Source organism: Strigops habroptila, chromosome 2 (assembly GCF_004027225.2).
Source record: "Strigops habroptila isolate Jane chromosome 2, bStrHab1.2.pri, whole genome shotgun sequence".
NCBI classification, from domain to species: Eukaryota; Metazoa; Chordata; class Aves; order Psittaciformes; family Psittacidae; genus Strigops; species Strigops habroptila.
This window is the reverse complement of record NC_044278.2, coordinates 100019105-100037046: the sequence shown is the minus strand read 5'-3', so window position 1 is coordinate 100037046 and position 17942 is coordinate 100019105. Positions and strand designations below refer to the sequence as shown.

The following is a 17942-nucleotide window of genomic DNA, read 5'->3' as shown; positions in this document are numbered from 1 at the left end:
AATGATCTGAGTCCTGGTTTTGCTACAGGCATCTTCATCAAAATGAGAATTTCAAGTAGAACTTATGGCTTTGTAACATTTTTGACATGCATAAATGTGAGGAGGTATTAATACATGATCCTTCCAACCAAATACGTGTTTTTACTTTCTTTCCCCGTGTAGTCAGGGCCCTGTTATGGGGCAGCTTCATTTGCAAGAGATAGAAGTTACTCTGATCCTAGGAAGCACTCAGCACCCTCTGGAGGCAACCATCATGAGTGGAAGTCATCCCATGTGGAAGCAGGTCTAACCCATATGTCAGGCTGTGCTTGGCTACACAAGAATTGGGCCTTTGCAGTTTGTTTCAATTAAAACAGGGACATTAACTACTTGTTGAAGGGGATAGTTGCTTTTACAGCCACTGATAGCTTCCCAGAGATTAGAATTCCTTCCAGTTAGGCTAGTACTGTCCCTGTGACGTGGATCTTGCCTGATGCAGAGCAGGGAGTTGGGGGTATTAGCACTGGCGGAAATTTAGTGGTTACTTGTTGCACTCTAAGGAAGAACTGGCAATGATGAACACTTTTCATTCACGGAAGGCCGAAGCAGGCTAAAACCTTCCAAGGGGACCAGTCAGGTTCCGTTAAAATACCTGTGTTCATTTCCAGGAGAACTAAACATCAGGAGTTCTTGAGGGCAAGGACTGTCAGCTACGATTGAAGGCACTTTTCTAGTGCATTGTGTGGGCTAACAGCCTGTTGAACCGTAGGAGTAGACGTGATGGAGAGGCTAAGAGCTACAATGTGCTGCTGCTGCTTAGCACAACCTGAAGCTGTGCTGAAAAATAGGGAGATGCTGTCAAGTCCTTCTGGCAATGGAACAAGTGAACAAAATGAAAGGAATAGTGTCATCAGAGCCGAACGGCAGCAACATTTTGTGACTGAAAATCATTTTCTTTACTTGCACGATGCTAACATTTAGGGGGAAAAAAGAAGCACTGCAGAGGCAGTCATTACAGATGGAAGAGACTGATTATCCCCTCTAGCTTTTCCACCTGACAATACAAGATGTGCTATGATACCGCTGATGTGAACTCCATGGAAGGAAGTAAAGGAAATATGATTACAGATATTATATCCAAATTGAATTAAAGGTGAATTAAAAAACCCAGATTACTGCATGGTTCCATGCTACGTTTGGAAACATGATATGCATCTGCTACTAACAGACACGTAAAGAACATGCAGGGGCTTATTTCTTAGAAAACAAGTTTGGTCTCTGACTTGCTGATTCACATATCCACAGAAACAAAGGCAGGAAGTAAAATTATCGATAGACCTCCATAGACAGAAAAGTCATCAGCAAAGCAGCCATGTTGTTTGGGATCTTTATTTGGTTTTCTTCTAAATACATACTCTACATTGCAACCTTAAGCAAAGTTAATTACTTCAGTTTCTTTATAAAAATCAGATAATGAATCTGATCTTCTTTGCAAAAGGGGAATCTGAATATAAAAGCATTAGTATTGCATGCTGATGTTAAAAAATATTTTCTTCATTGACTCTTGGTCACTGGAACACTTTTCTGTGCTATGCTCATTCACTGCACAGTTTTACATGAGTTATTTAATCCTTCAGACTTCTAGTTTTGCTGAGAGGGAGAAAGAGCAACGCGTAAGCTGGTTTACCATATTTATATATGCTGTATCCCTAAGCATACATGTCAAACTCAGTTTTAAAACTATGGTTTTTGGGGATCAGGTAGTGGCATATAGGGAGCCAAATATCTCTTCTTTCTTGACTGTGACTGCTACAAGGCAATGAAAAAGATCTCTAGACTATGACAGTGTTATGAGTTACTGCCTCTGCCATGAGGGCTCTGTACATCTAGTAATTCTCATGAAAGATTGTCTGTCTCGTATGACTGGAAGTATCATATAGGCTGACAAAGTGGACTGTAATAAAATAGTGCATCTTTCAATTACTTCACGCGTTATGTTACATCAAGTGGCAGAGTACAATAAATTTTAAAATAAAAAGTTGGCATGAATGATTATATAGTAATAAATGAATAACAAACACTTTTAATGCACACATAAAAAGAAATCCAGCAATCACCTTCCAAATGTATTTTACCTATTTTCAAGCAACAAAACACAGCTGGCAGCTGTTTGTGAAAAGGGATTAGTGTGCTAAAATGTGCTCAGTCTGAAATGATAACTCTAGAAAAATAATTCAATAGAGATGTATTTTAAGAACAAAATCAAAGAAAACAGTCACTGAACCTGAGAGTTTCAAAGCAGTCCTCTCCCTGTATATCTCCCCTCTTCCCCAAAATGAACCCAAGGCTATAAAAAGCATCAGGAAAGATTTTCAAAGGTGCTGAGCTTTCAAAAGGAAAAAAGTCTCTAAGTTTTCCCTGTGCATTTCAGTAAGGATATTTCCCCTAGATCTCCCACACTTTGGTCTTTTCTGCGATCACACACCAATTGGTGTGGTCAAAGTATGAATTAGCAATACGTAGCTCAGGAATATGATGCTATATTAGCTCAACAAACTCCCTCTCTTAAAAACATGGTATCACCTCATCCAGATCCCACCAGAACCCATTTGCTGTCTGCTTGGCACAGTCAGGGCACAGTCATTGACTGTTTTCTGCAGAGAAGAGCCCACTCTGCTTTTGTTCTGAGGTTGGCAGAAAACTCCTTGTTTTGGGTGATGATCTATTTTAAGTGGTTGTCTGACAACTAATTCTTTCTGATGTGAAATCAGGTCAGGTAAATACACTCTGCTGCAACCATGAAAAGTATCTGCAGCCATAGGGAGCTGTATAGTTGCTTGCCCTAATTCTGAATAGCAACTTCTGAAAGCCTTTGAGCAGCGTGGTGACATGGGCAGCACAGGTTTAACAGCCACTTCAAAAACTGTTGTATTTTCAAAACCCAGTTTGCGATGTAGAAAAACATGACAAGTGCATTTTGGAAAGGCACACTCTGAGTTTTTTTTAAACTTTGTTTTTTCTCTGTTTGATTCATTCAGCTGAACACTGTAATTGCAGTAACTAATGAGTTCTTTTTGGTGCCACTGATTGATTGCCCAAATCTAATACAGAATCAAGTGATCTTGAGAACAGAGACCATCTCAGAGATTTCTCTAACACTGTGCATGGTGCTTTTTTCTCCCCTCCACAGGATGAGCTCCTTGCTGTCCTGTGTACCTCTGAAGTCCCATCCAACTTATGATGGGGCTGCTTGAAAGCCAGATCTTTGTCCTTGTGAAGAATTGATTTTTGTACTCCACGTGAGAAAGGCTTATCTGAGGAGCAGGAAGGAGGTGAAGTATTCCAACGAACAAAGACATCTTGCTTTTCAGATCTTCTCCATTTTTGCTCCATTGCCCACACATAAATCATTATCTGGCTTCCTACTCTCCAGATGTGAGCCATCTCTTTTATTGCATGCATGTGCCTCTTTTCCGTTGAAAAATGGTGAATTACTAGAACAGAACAGATAAGGTGAATAAGTATCCCTTGAGGCACTAATGAATACAGAGTATAAGGACAGGGACTAGCTCTGACACACTGGCAGCCGGTGGTTTGCACCACAGGAATACATCATTTATCTTCCATTGTGCTACATGTTATTGTACTATCTCTAACATCTCTAACATTGTACTATCTCTAACTAAAGAGTTCATTACACACTGACTTATTTTAAAAACATAGCAGAATTTAGAAATGTTGAAACAAATGACATCTTTCAGATTGGCAATAAAAAACACATCAGTCTTGTTTTCTCAGTGAAAAGCTACCACTTTGTTTGTGGCAAAGCAACCTGGCCCTTTTCTACACTCCCCTAATGCTCATCTGCAGCGTGAATGAAGCACTTCTGAAAGACTGAGGCCATACATAGTCGTTGGAACAGCCACGCTAGTGATCCTGCTGATGATATCTGTTATGAAAGGATTAGGTTAAAACTGCCTGTCTTTATTGACAGATGTCAGTAACAGACAAGAAAAAGTGAACAGTCACTATCAGCCTAGTATACATTTAAATCATCAACATACGGGTGAAAGACATTTAGTCTACTAGCATTTGTCTGCTTCTGCCATTAACAAGCATATATCATAAAACCGATAATTAGATAATCCCACTCTTGCTTGATAACCCCCCACACCACACAAACATGCATGACATGGACAACACCTCATCGTTATGATGGTGAAACTCAAGCAGCAGAGCTTCGCTTGAGTCAGAATTGAGTTTAAATTTAACTCCCTTTTCAATGAAAATTTTTGCCCCAAAAAGGACAACTGGTCTCAGGCTTTGGCAGAAACTTGCCAAACAGCAGCTCTGCAGGTTGGCTCCTGCAGCCAACCACGCAGCTCTAGACAACTCACAGCAGATGTCAAGGTTGATTAGGTCGTTGTGCACAGCAGCGACTTCAGCAAAGTTTCAGCTACATGAAAAAAAAGTTACATGAGAAATAATAATAGGAAACAATCCCAGAATAGTGCTGGAAAGGACACATATTAAATACTCTGAAAATGAAAAGCAATTGAATTAGTGATATTTATCCAACCTAGTATTTTCCTCAATGAAAATGCCCATGTTGCTTAGGGTAGATACTTCTACACATACCACTTCAGGTTACAAAACCAATGTTTTTTTGGTTAAGCTGTTGAGGTGTTGGTTTCCACAGAAAAAGAACAGATCTTTCAAGATCTGTTGAATCTGTAGCAGTAGGAAAGGGGTAGTGGTTTTAAACAGAAGAAGTTCAGGTTAAACATAAGGAGGAAATTCTTTACTGTGAGGATACTGAGGCACTGGAACAGGTTGCCCAAAGAAGTGGTAAATGCTCCATCCCTGGCAGTGTTCAGTTCCAGGTTGGACAAAGCCTTGGGTGACATGGTCTAATGTGAGGTGTCCCTGCTCATGGCAGGAGGGTTGGAACTAGATGATCTCAAGGTCCTTTCCAACCCAAACCTTTCTGTGATTCTGTGATTGTAAGATTAAAAAAAAAAAAAAGGCAGGGAAAAAAAAAAAAAAAAGAGATGCAAGGTTTTGATTCTTTCTAGAAACATAAGTATAGAAAATGCTAGCAGAAACACTGTATGTGCAGCCTCTGTGTCTGCCAGGGCAGCCATACACCATCAGATCCATTTTGCCTCAGAAAAAAAGACACTACAATTAAAAGAATAACAGCATGCAATCCAGCTGAGGTAGGAAAACACTCTCCCTGCAATGAATGATGCATTCAGAGCCTCAGTGGCAATGTGAGGATCAAAAGGCAAGCTTTGACGAAATAGGGTCTTTTAACATTCAGTCATTCAACGGCTCTGCCTGTAGGTTTCACTTGTTTGAGAGGAACAGAAATCAATTCCAAAAGCCCAGGTCTCCCAGAAGTAGTCAAGAGGTTGACATTGAAACATTATGCCTTTTTAATTAAAAGGGCATTGAGTATCATTTAAGTAATTAGAGTGTATCAATAAAACCTCACCCTGAGCAAAACTTCAGTGTCGTCGAGATAAATTTGTCAGATAATTTAAAAAGCTGTGGGTGATGTATTCCATTTAAAAATGCATAACTGAAGGAAACAGAGCATCTGCATGGGGCAACATTACACTATCCTGAAATCACAGATTATTGCACATGATCATTTTTAATAGAAGCCAAACTAGTCAGGCTCCAAGATCACCATGTAGCCATGTCCACCTAAAGCAGGTGGCTTATAAAACCCCCATTTCTTTATTTTCCTTGGCGTTAAATTCCTTATATGTTGAAACTGTGTTTAAACTGAACAATCTGTATTGAGCAGTAAAGGTGCTGTTTCAGAGACAGAATGGCTCATGCTAGCTGACGGTGAGGCACAAACACTCACTGAGGGCCTGATTGCAGCCCCGCAACAACATGAGCCTGTTTCCTTCCCCTCCAGTGGAAACGGTTCAGATCTGCTTCTACTGCAACTCCTCTCATACTGATGAGTGGATGGCACTGGGGGCAATATTTCAGAGAATCACAGGATGGTTTGAGTTGGAAGGGACCTTCAAAGATCATCTAGTCCAACCTTCATGCCATTGGCAGGGACACCTTCCACTACATTGGGTTGTCAAAGCCCCATGCAACCTGCCTGTGAACAATTCCAACAATGGGGCATTCCAAACTTCTCATGGCAATCTGTTCTAATGTCCAGCTACCCTCACAGTGAAGAACTGCTTCCTTATATCTAATCTAAATCTATCCTCTTTCAGTTTTAAACTATTGTCCCTGTCCTGTCACTACAGGCCCTTGTAAAAAGCCTCTCTCCACCTTTTCTACAAGCCTCCTTTAAGCATTGAAATACCTCATAATGTCTCCCTGGAGTCCTCCTAGAGGGGTGACTCTAGGCTACACCCCTAGAGCAATCTTTCACTAGCTGCTCAACATATTTTAAGGTGATTTCCCACCATCCAAACACTATAAAACCAAGGCCCAGATGCTTAAAAATGCATTTGTTGTAATGAATGGTACTTTAAATGAAAATTAGTTTTGTTCTAAATTACAGTATATACAGAAGCTTGCAGGTGGTGAAAACAGTATCAGGGCAGAGGAAAATCATCCAGGGTCAGAGCAAACATCCCTCCAGCATGGGACTGTGGCAGCAGTGAGCACCAAATGTTCAGGAAAGAAGGAAACATAGTGATGCTCTCTCCCCTTGCCGCCTGAGGTCAGCAGCTTAATAGCTTCCTCAGCTATACAGGCTAGAGCTTGTATCTAATAGCCAGTGATGGATCTGTCCTCTATGGTTACCTTCTTGGACTCACTTGTACTTCTGATTACACAAATTCACATGTCAAAGGAATCTGCAATTTAATTATATATTTAAAAAAAAAAAGTTCTTTCTGTTTTAAATCTTTCCTTGTAGTTCTCCTGTTGTAAGAAAATACGGAAATTTGCTCCCTATTCACTAACCGAACATTGTTCCCGGCTTCCAGGCTGCTACCTCCCTCTCTCTCACCAGCAGTTTAATGTATACACTTCTTTCATGATACTTTTATGATACTCCCTTTTCTGAGGTGAAGAGCTATAACCCAATAATCTATCCTCATACACAAACAGTTAGCACCTCTGATCATTATAAGGACAGGTCATCTGTATCCTTCCAGAAAAATTGAACTTCCTGCACTACTCAAGATATGGATGCCTTAAGTATTTATCTTCCACCATTCTTCTGGATTTTCATTTTTGTTCTTAATATTTGAATACTGTTTTGACCAGATTTGAACACTGAGCTAATATTTTTCAAGGCAATGAAAATGAGTTTGATAATGACTTCAGTATCTCTTTCCAGAACAAGAATAGAGGGTACCACTGTGCCTGTACACTTAATTAGTTTTTTTATGCACATTACCTAGCATTTATCCATGAGTACTTTTCTGCAATTTTGCACCAAGTCACTAGTTTCACGTTAGACTTTTTTTGCAACTCTTTGTAGTTGGTAATCCTGAATAACTCTGTGTCACCAGCAAACTTTATTACTACCTTATTCATTTAATTTGTAATTATAAATTACATAGAAATCTGTTGAACAGCCATACACCTACACTAAGCATTCAAAATTGAGTCTTTCAGCACTTTTCACACTTATCTGCTAGCTTTTTACCCTTTTGGCTTTCCCTTTCAATTTTCCTTAAGAGTTTTTTTTCCTTTTTGGTAGTAAACTTTTGTGCAGTGGATTTATTTTTAAAGCATTTTTGTTCTATCAGGTGGTTTGATTACAGTCACATTAAATTCAGTGAGAGAATGTGGTTCTTGCACAATTACTTATTGATGTGGGCCTGATGCACCATTTCAGACTAATGAGATTTGTTTCCCTTTTGTGGGTTCTCAGATTAATCTTTCCAAGAGGCTTTGTGCCCCTGTGTATCATTTACGCAACCTACATATGGATAATTGTGGTTTCTCAATATTGTGTTTTCTGCTCTCACAGCCCTCGCAATCTCTCTCAATAATCTCTGGTCATTTCCCCAAAGTTTATGAGACAGTTAGTGATGCTTCCTTATTATTACACTGCTCTCCTCTGTAGCTGCCTACCTACTGTCGTTTCTTCCAGAAGTTTTTCCTCATGCTTTTTTCCACAGAACAATATTCAGAGCTTTTGTTGTGGTTTAAACCCAGCCAGCAACTCAGTACCTTGCAGCCACTTGCTCATCCCCCTCCGCTACTTCCGTGCCCACCCCAGGTGGGATGGGGAGTAGAATCAGAAGCACATAAAACCCACGGGTTGAGATGAGAACAGTTTAATAATTGAAATTAAGTAAAGTATAATGATAATGGAAACAATACTAACAATAACAATACTGATAACAATAGGGAACAACAAAAAAGAGGAAATTAAATTTCAGAAAACACAAGTGATGCATGATACAATTGCTCACCACCCGATGACTGATGCCCAGCTCATCTTTGAGCAGTGATCTGTCCCTTCTGGGTAACTCCCCCCAGTTTATAGAATCACAGAATCATAGAATGGTTTGGGTTGGAAAGGACATTAAGATCATCTAGTTCCAACCTTCCTGTCATGGGCAGGGACACCTTCCACTATACTAGGTTGCTCAAGGCCCTATCCACCTTGGCCTTGAACACTGCCAGGGATGGGGCATTCACAACTTCCTTGCGCAGCCTGTTCCAGTGTCTCACCACCCTAACAGTGAAGAATTTCTTCCTTATATCTAATCTAAATCTCTCCTGTTTAAGTTTAAGCACCTTGTCCTATGGCTACAGTCCCTGAAGAAAATTCCCTATCGAACATCCTTGTAGACCCCCTTCAGACACTGGAAGGATGTTATGAGGTTACATCCTGAGCATGACATGCTGTGGTATGGAATATCCCTTTGCTAGTTTGGGTCAGCTGTCCTGGCTGTGCTCCCTCCCGGCTTGTTGTGCCCCTCACTGGCAGAGCATGAGAGACTGAAAAGTCTTTGATCAGGGTAAGTGCTACTTAGCAACAACGAAGTTATCAGCATTGTTCTGAAACTAAAGCCAAAAGACAGCACTGTACCAGCTACTAGGAAAAAAAATAAATCTACCCCAGCTGAAACCAGGACAGCATTTTAGCTGTTACGCAAAGCTTGAAACAAAAGCTAGAAAAAAACCTTTATGTTCACTACAAAAAAGGCTTTAATGATCGTTATATTATTATCATACTAACCAATACCATGCCACAGGGATGGGGACAAGTAGGACCACATTCAATTTTTTAAACATCCAAGAAACCATTGCAAAAAAGAAATATAAGCACAGAAATATTTGTTTGGGGTGAGCAGAGGTGCTTGCCCAAAACCCCTGGCAGTTGTTTGTAGCAGCAAAGCCTTCATGGATTAATGGTTGTTATAAATCAAGTATTCCTTTTCATTTTGGCCACACAGTTCTCAGGCACACCTAAAAGTCAATCCCGATTAATTTTGTGCCATGTACTGCTCATTTCCACCATTTTTGTTTAAACTGAAGACTGAAAGATTTTCCATAACTGAAAAATACATAATGCAATTTTAGATTTCAAAGGGAGGGTGTGAGGAGGAAAGGAGAACGTTTCAAAGATTCTTCTCTTCTTCATTTCATAAGAATATAATTAATTGCTCCTTCTCTTAATTTAATACTGTGACTAATCCTACTAAAAGGGATTATTTAGAACAAGCAGACAATGCAAGATACATTTTTGTGTCATTCAGCTGTCTTCAGAGAACAAAACTGAGAGCATCAATAACTTTGATTTTTTTTTAAGAAGTAATTTTCAAAATTAATATTTTAGGTCAGTGATTCAATTTAAACCCTGTTAAATGGTAAAAAGAAATCTGTGTAATTAGAAATTGCTTTTCTCTATTAAATTTCTTTACTGAAATTAAATCCCTTCAGAGACTTTTGGTAAGTATTCAAGGATCACAAAATTTTTATCTCAGAGACTCTTTTGTATATACTGTATGTACACTTCAGATGTCACTTTATGTTTTTCAGCTCTAATAGGAACAATTGCAACCTATATAGAAGGCACAATTCTAAGTTAAATATGATTTAATTCTCTTCATTATAGTCTAATCAAAATTAAAAGAGGGGGAAAAATACTAATACACCAAAGAATTGGTATCTCTACCCATGGCAGGGGTTTGGAACTAGATGATCTTTAAGGTCCCTTCCAACCAAAACCATTCTATGATCCTATGATTCTATGATTCTATGAATTATTTAAGAGAATTACTGAGTAGACTTCAAACAGTGTTTCCATTGAAACCTTCTTCCTATTAAAAACATAACTCATTAATTACTTAGGTTGGAAAAATTGTTCCTTCTTTTATATTCACACATTTATGGTTAGCATTAGCAAATGAGGATGCTGTCTTTATAAAAATCATTATAATTATGAAATTTAATTAACTTATTAAAGCCTTGATTCAGGAATATAATTATATGCTTAATTTTCAGCGACTGAGTAGCTATACTGTTTTCAGCAGGATTACTTCTGCGTTAATATTAAAGATAATTCTGAAATGCTTGTCACAGCAGAATAGGAGAGGGGATACCTATCGCTGAAACCAGCAGAAGAGGGTAATAAGATATGGTCAGGTGGAACAGTTCTTATCAAGCTGTTCTCCTCCCTTGCTTTGTGCCATCCTTGAGGCATCTGCTCCGAGCCTGAATTACTCCTCCCCTGTTCCCACCCAGAGCAGCACGGCTTTGCCTGGGGTGCTGCCCTGGTCTCACTGGCCACAGTACCTCTGGGGTTCACCCGGTGGGCTCTCAGAGCCAGCTCTGTCTGCTCTCAAGCATCATTTATTCTTGCTTATATGCTTTATATTAGTCACCGCACAAAGAGGCAATAATGCAGGCAGCTGCTGTCGTTCCTTCCCTGCTGGATGTGCTCCTACATGCTGGGCTACAGGATTAGGCTCCCTTTCCACCTCCTGCAGGTCTTCTGGCTGCAGGTTCCAAGGGATGGTGGTCGTGGTTTTCTCAGCCCAGTGCAGTCGAGTGTTGGAGGATTGGGGCACGTCTTCGAGTATGGGGAATGTGGGTTTGAAATCCCTCCAGCTGAGAAGGGAGGTGAATAGAGCTCTCCCGCTTTCTGGGTGAATGCCCTGAAAACTTGGCTGCACTGGAAAGAGGAAAAAAGCAAAATCTCTGCAATGCTCTGTAGACACCAACCCCAAAAGAGGCCTTGGCACTACAGAACTTTAATTAGTGAAGGAGGTTTAAATATGCACCCAGCTCAGATGCCTGAATGCTGTTCTGGATCCATTCTGGGTCTCAATGTCTTACTCAGCAAGAGAATAAATTTTTGGCAATACAGAGTGAAACTCCCATGCTCAGGTGTCTGCTCTCAGGTGGCAGCACAGAACTGTCAAACCCATCACATGGAAGCTGCTTAGCCACCCCTCCTTCCAAAACCATGACCATGTTGCTCTACCCCCAATTAGAAGCTGCCATCTCTTCTAATGACGCCCAATGGCTGGTGAAGACCTTGCAACCAGTAAACATGTTGTTAAGAACATGTAGGTGAGGCTTAAAACAGATATACTGACAACAGGGCAACAGTGATAAAACAACAGATGATAGCCAATTGTGGTCTAAATTAAATGATTACATTTTAAAATACAGCTAAAAGTAGCTGATGCCTGCTACTGTGAAAATTAAACTATAAGGGTGTATTTGGAATGTGCACCAGTTCTGCCCTACAGTAGTTTGGAACAATAAAAGGGACCGTACGAGGCAAAGCTTGTTCTCCTGGGACGCACATTTTTCTAAGAAAAAGAGAGTCAAGTTTTCTAACCTGACCCCATCCTGAGATAACTATGTATCATCGACTAGAAATAAACTTAGGATATTTTCGGTACATCAATACCTTGCATGAAAATATCAATGGAAGGAAGACAAAGGTCCTGATTTAATTGAGGCTCCTTGCTGTTGGTGAGAATTGAACTGATAGACAACAGCCTCAGCTGATAAGCCCAGTGAGAGCAACCACGTGAATGACAGATAAAGCCTGCAGGTGTCAGCCATGGGCCCTGAGTGTCCTATGGAGCTTCTCTGCATCTCCAAGAATTTGTGATAACTAGCTTAGAAATAACAGTATTATTTCCTTTAAATAAACCACTAACAGTTGTGAGATCGAAGCCGAAATCAGGACTTGCAGATACCTCAGAAGAAGCAGAGGTACTCTATGGGTCACTGTGTCAAAAATCAGAAAATCCCACTGTGGGTGGCATTTCTTCTTTACCTCTGAGACCTCTTGCAATATTCAGACTGTTAGTATTTTGCACCTCTGACTTCCACCAGGAAGGATGGCCCAAATGTGACCCAAATTGGTCCTTAAAAGCTTTTTAATATCTGAGGTAAATAACCTTTGCTGCAGGATGTTTTTTTTTTTTCTTCACATGTCAAATGAAGAACAGCTGTCTGAAAAATAATTTCATATTTGAAGACTATTATGTTTGTTCCAGTCTTTTATTTTTTTTCCTTTCGTGACTAAGCAGACCAAATTCCTTCAGCTTCCTCTAATAAGTCATGCTTTATAAAACCAGCTGTTTAAAATGACTCCATATTGATTGCAAACTTTGTAAGGCATGGTCCCCAAAACCAGATATGACATTCCACCTAGGATCTCAAAATTACCAAGTGCAGGAGGTTGACTCATTCTTCTGCCTTCCATGAAACTGCTCTGTCACCATACCCCAGACAGGTATTTGGCTGGTTTTGTAACAGCACTACACTACTCACATGCATCTGGCCTGTGGCCCGTCTTGCCTGGCCATTATTTCTCACTCTGTTCATTGAATGTTTTCTTCTGGAGCATGGTACGTCCCTCTTGATGGTTTCCATATCTCTTGTTGATTTCAGACAACCGCCATAATTTGGATGTCAAATCCCATCTTCCAAAATAATACCAACTGTTCTTACACAGGAGCTGTTCACAAATTATTCAGTATACTCTCTAGCCTGCGATCAAAGTTATTAGTTAAAATTTTGCATAGAAACAGATGTAGGGTGGGTCCCAAGAGCATCCCCTTTGAAACATGTCCTGATTGGACAGTGAACCACTGATCCATTTTGAGAATGATTTTTTTTTTTTCTCATATTCTTGGTTCTATTTATTTATTTTACTTGTAACAATGACATGAGAGTCAAGATATATCATGTCTTCTCCTGCTACCCTATCTATTGGGATGATTACCATGTCAAAGACAGAAAGCAGATTGGCTTGCTCCTGACAAATACATGTTGGCTGTTTCCCATTACATTAGTATTCTGTAGGTTTAAATAATTTATTCTATTTAAATTAGATTATTTAAATTATTTATTCTAGTATCCTTGCATAAATCTAAGGTAGGCTGGCCTCCTTTTCATGCCCTTTCTCTCTGTTTTGGAAACAAGTTTGTTTTTCTTCACTTGCTGGAAATCTCAGAGACAACCTGCTAGTTCACAGTAGTTTAAGATTAATTTCATGTTTTCCTAAAAATTTGTGTAACCTAGTTTATCTAAATATTCTTCAAGACGTTACTTCCTTTTGATGGTCTAAACTCTTGTCCTCTGGTTAAAACTTTATGAACTTGATGACTACTACTAACTTAAAAAAAAAACCAACCCAAAGAAAAATGCAACTTCACATTATCTGTTTGATCTTTTTTCCTATTTGTTTTCCTCTTGCTTTGTATATATTAATAAAACCTTATCCTATTTCTAATTCATGCTATGCTGTAGTCGTCCTGAATTTAGTTCTTCACACCGTCCCTTGTAATTATTGATAGTCACGTTTTCTGATAATTTCTTTTCAATTTCTGTGGCATTAAAGATTTCCTGATGGTGTCATACCAGACCTTGTTACACTTTGCCTTCCACTGGGGCGGATTGCTTGTTGTGCCTGTAATGTTGCTTCTTTTAAGAGATGTAATTTTCTGACCACAGTGCATTTTTGTTGGAAAAAGTTAAAAAAAAAAAAAAGTTAGAATGTAATCCTGATTGACCCTTAGGAAAAACAGAATTTATAAGAACTGGCAGGTAGTGATGATATACCTATCTGACAATACTAAGTGTTATGCAGAAATAAAAAAGGCTGCACAGAAATATGAGGTTTCTTTATGGAGTAAAGAAACTGTGTCATGATGGCATTGCAATATTGTGCCCATATTAATTGGCACAGCAGTGCAATGTAACTACATTGATAAGATCTGATATTAACATTTTGTTTCTTCATGCTCTGCATCTAATTTAATTTTACAATAAAGACAGAACCTTATATAATAAGGAAAGTCTTCTGGACCTTTTATTTGGTCTTCTTTTTTCCCCAAGAGACTCTTCTACTTTGTAAACTTTAAGAATTATACTATTTGCAATTACGCAGACCATTTTCTTAGATAGTGTAAATTAGAGGACTAGACACATTTATGTCCCTTAGGTTCCCCTCACTTTCTCTGTTAAATTACCATATGACTAAAAGATCACAGATTAAAGTGAAGTTAATTTTCACATATTGGTATTAACACCAAGGAAAGCTATTTGAGGCTCTTCACTCCAGGAACTATTTTTTTCCAACTGGGATGAAGACTCTGATCAGATATTTCAGTAATATAAAATAACTATACTGACTTGAGTGTCTGACTCCTAGTAGGAGAGTAGAATGTGATGTCTTCACCTTTGCATTTGCAGCAAAGAAATTACTTATCTAAACAGAAAAAGCTTCATCTTATCCCTTGCCCATCTCAGAGTCCAAGAGCTCAGCATACACAAGATTTTATTAACACAGAGCACGACCTTCCTATATAAAGGAGAAAGCCAACCTGACAGAGAAAAAGCCATGCTAAAAGAATCAGTCCTGCATTATGATTCAGAACAATTCTTTAGCCAAAGAGGAAACATGAGTTCCAGTTCTCTTACTATTACTGCAACTGGCAGAAATCCTACTTATTTTAATACTATAGGAATACCTTCACCATGCTAACAATAACAAAGCCATCAGTATATGGCAAAGGAGATGATTTCTGTCATTTGTTGATATTAAACCACAAAATTATGCTATGAATGCACTGGGAAAGTGAGTATGATTTCATTCTTACGGTGGTAAAAACATTGTGGAATGAACTGCATACTCATAGGGCAAACTTGTCTCCTTGAACAGAAAATGAAGCATGTGAAAACACTTTTAAACTTTTACTGATTTGTTTCTAGACGTGTTTGACTAGATTTGTTTCTTGTTGGTATAGGTTATTCCATTCACAAAACTGGCAAAAATACTTTATTATATATGCATACACAATAGGTGTTGAGTACAAGGAATCATCACTTAGCCCTGACACTCCTGCCAATATTTCCTATTACAGACCTGGCTTCAGAACACCTACAGAAATTTCTTGCCTCCTTTGACAGTCTTCTGAAGATTAAGAGAATACATGCTTCCCCAAACCATAATATATATGAAGTGTACTAGTGTTGTACTATATACTAGTATATGCAACAATGCAACATATTATTGGAAGTTTTATAATGCCTCTGAACCAGATAGACGCATTAAGATTTCAGATTTCAGCAATAATAAGGAAACATGATCATTACTATGGTTCATGCATAGTTTGTGATGGTAAAGACTGTAACAGTGCCTAAGGACTTGATGAAAGCAGATGTCACCCCAGCCTTCAAAAAAGGCAAGAAGAAGGACCCTGGGAACTACAGGCCAGCCAGCCTCACCTCCATCCCTGGAAAGGTGATGAAAGGGCTTATCCTGGGGGCAATCTCCAAGCATATGGAAGACAAGAAGGTGATCATAAGCAGACAGCATGGATTCACCAAAGAGAAATCATGCTTAACCAACCTGATTGCCTTCTGCAATGGGACAATTGGCTGGATTGATGAGGCGAGAGCACTGCATGTTGTCTATGTGGCCTTCAGCAAGGCTTTCAACACTTGTCTCCCATGACATCCTCATAGGCAAGCTCAGGAAGTGCGAGCTGGATGAGTGGATGGTGAGGTAGATTGAGAACTGGCTGAATGGCAGAGCTCAGAGAGTTATGATCAGTGGCACAGAGTCTAGTTTGAGACCTTTAACTAGCAGTGTCCCCCAAGGGTCAATACTGGGTCCAGTATTGTTTAACTTATTCATCAGTGACTTGGATGAAGGGACAGAGTGCCTCCTCAGCAAGTTTGCTGATGATACAAAACTGGAGGAGTGGCTGATACCCCAGAGCGCTGTGCTGCCATTCAGAATGATCTAGACAGGCTAGAAAGATGGGCAGAGAGGAACCTTTTGAAATTCAACAATGGCAAGTGTAGGGTCCTGCTCCTGGGGAGAATAACTCCATGCACCAGTACAGGCTGGGGCCTGACCTGCTGGAAAGCAGCTCTGCAGAGTAGGACCTGAGGGTCCTGGTAGGCAACAAGCTGTCCATGAACCAGCAGCAATGTGCCCTTGTGGCCAAGAAGGCAAATAGTATCCCGGGCTGCATTAGGAAGAGCATTGCCAGCAGGTGGAAGGGATGTGTTCCTCCATCTCTACTCAGTCCTGGTTAGGCCTCACCTGGAGCACTGTCCAGTTCTGGGCTCCTCAGTACAAGAGAGACATGGAGCTGCTGTAGCAAGTCCAGGGAACTGCTACTATAATGATCAAGGGTCTGGAACATCATTCCTATGAGGAAAGGCTCAGGGAGCTGGGCCTGTTCAGCTTAGAGAAGAGAAGGCTCAGGGGTAATCTGATCAGTGGACATAAGTATCTGAAGGGAGGGTGTCAAGAGGATGTGGTCAGCCTCTTCTCGGTGGTGCCAGGCAATAGGATGAGAGGCACCAGGTATAAACTAAAACAGAGGAAGTTCCACCTGAGCATGAGGAAGAACTTTACTTTGGGGGCGACAGCATTGGAATAGATACTCAAGAGCCATCTGGACATAATCCTGAATAATGTGCTCAGCAATGTGTAAGACGACCCTGCTTGAGCAGGGAGGTTGGACTAAATGACCTCTGGTGGTCCCTTCCAACCTCAATCATATGTAATTCTGTGATTCTATGAACAGAAATAACTTTGTAATTTGCAGCCATATTATAGTGCCGAAAGGGCCACAGTCCATAACCATGCAGTTCTGTCACACAAGTGTGCTGGATTCATCACAGATTCTAGCTTCTCGCACAGAAGCCATGCAAACAGGGATTTCTGTTTGCTGTGGATGGGAAGGTTTGTAGTGCTACATTGCCAGCAGCAACTCAGCCCAGCTACTCTGCTTTTCTTTAGACTGTTCACAGGTACTCCTGGGGCACAGACTCTTTTAAGTCAACTTCTGAACATTGCTACATACCCTTTTCAACAAATCTGGCTTGTCCTTCATTTCCCTACCCTGGATTTCCAGAGAATGCCAAATCACCTTTGGGCACAAAATGGTTGTTAGTCCATCTAGGCAAAGGATGTGAATACCCAATAATAAGTACTGCTAGCTATTGGACATGTTTCTTACATGATGACTGAAATATTTTCAGACAGTGTAGCTGAGCATGGTTCACATCCCTGTACAATGAGGTAACACAGACAACAATGCAATCTCAGACTTCCATCAGATGTCAAATTGACCTGGACATGAAAAATGAAGTCCTTCAGGGCTTAAAGAAAGGTCACCTGAGACGTGGAGAAGAGGCTGTACTCACTAACTTCAAGAGATATGAGCTACTAATCTTTCACTTTGATTTAACAAGGCTTAGAGAGCTTCACACTCCTTTGGTTGAGAAAAGGAAAAGTAAGTCATCTGAGCACTGCAATTTATTTTATTTACAGTGTTGTCCAACTTTTAATCAGTATAAGCTTAATGCCTAACTTTTAAAAGGTGGCAATTTCAAGACTCCCAAAGCAAAAGAACCCTCAAAAGAGCCAAGAAAAAAAGGCTAAAGCTACCATTCAGTGTCTGCTTTACAAGTGGCAAAGACAGGTAGTTCCTCCATCATTAAGTTAGGTTGAAAAGGGCAAC

The 17942-nt window shown here is 39.9% G+C and overlaps 1 pseudogene; it reads right to left on the bottom strand.

The window, feature by feature from the left end:
* Nucleotides 1-2123: 2123 nt before the first annotated feature.
* LOC115604457 lies at nt 2124-16616 on the bottom strand (annotated as a pseudogene).
* Nucleotides 16617-17942: the final 1326 nt, after the last annotated feature.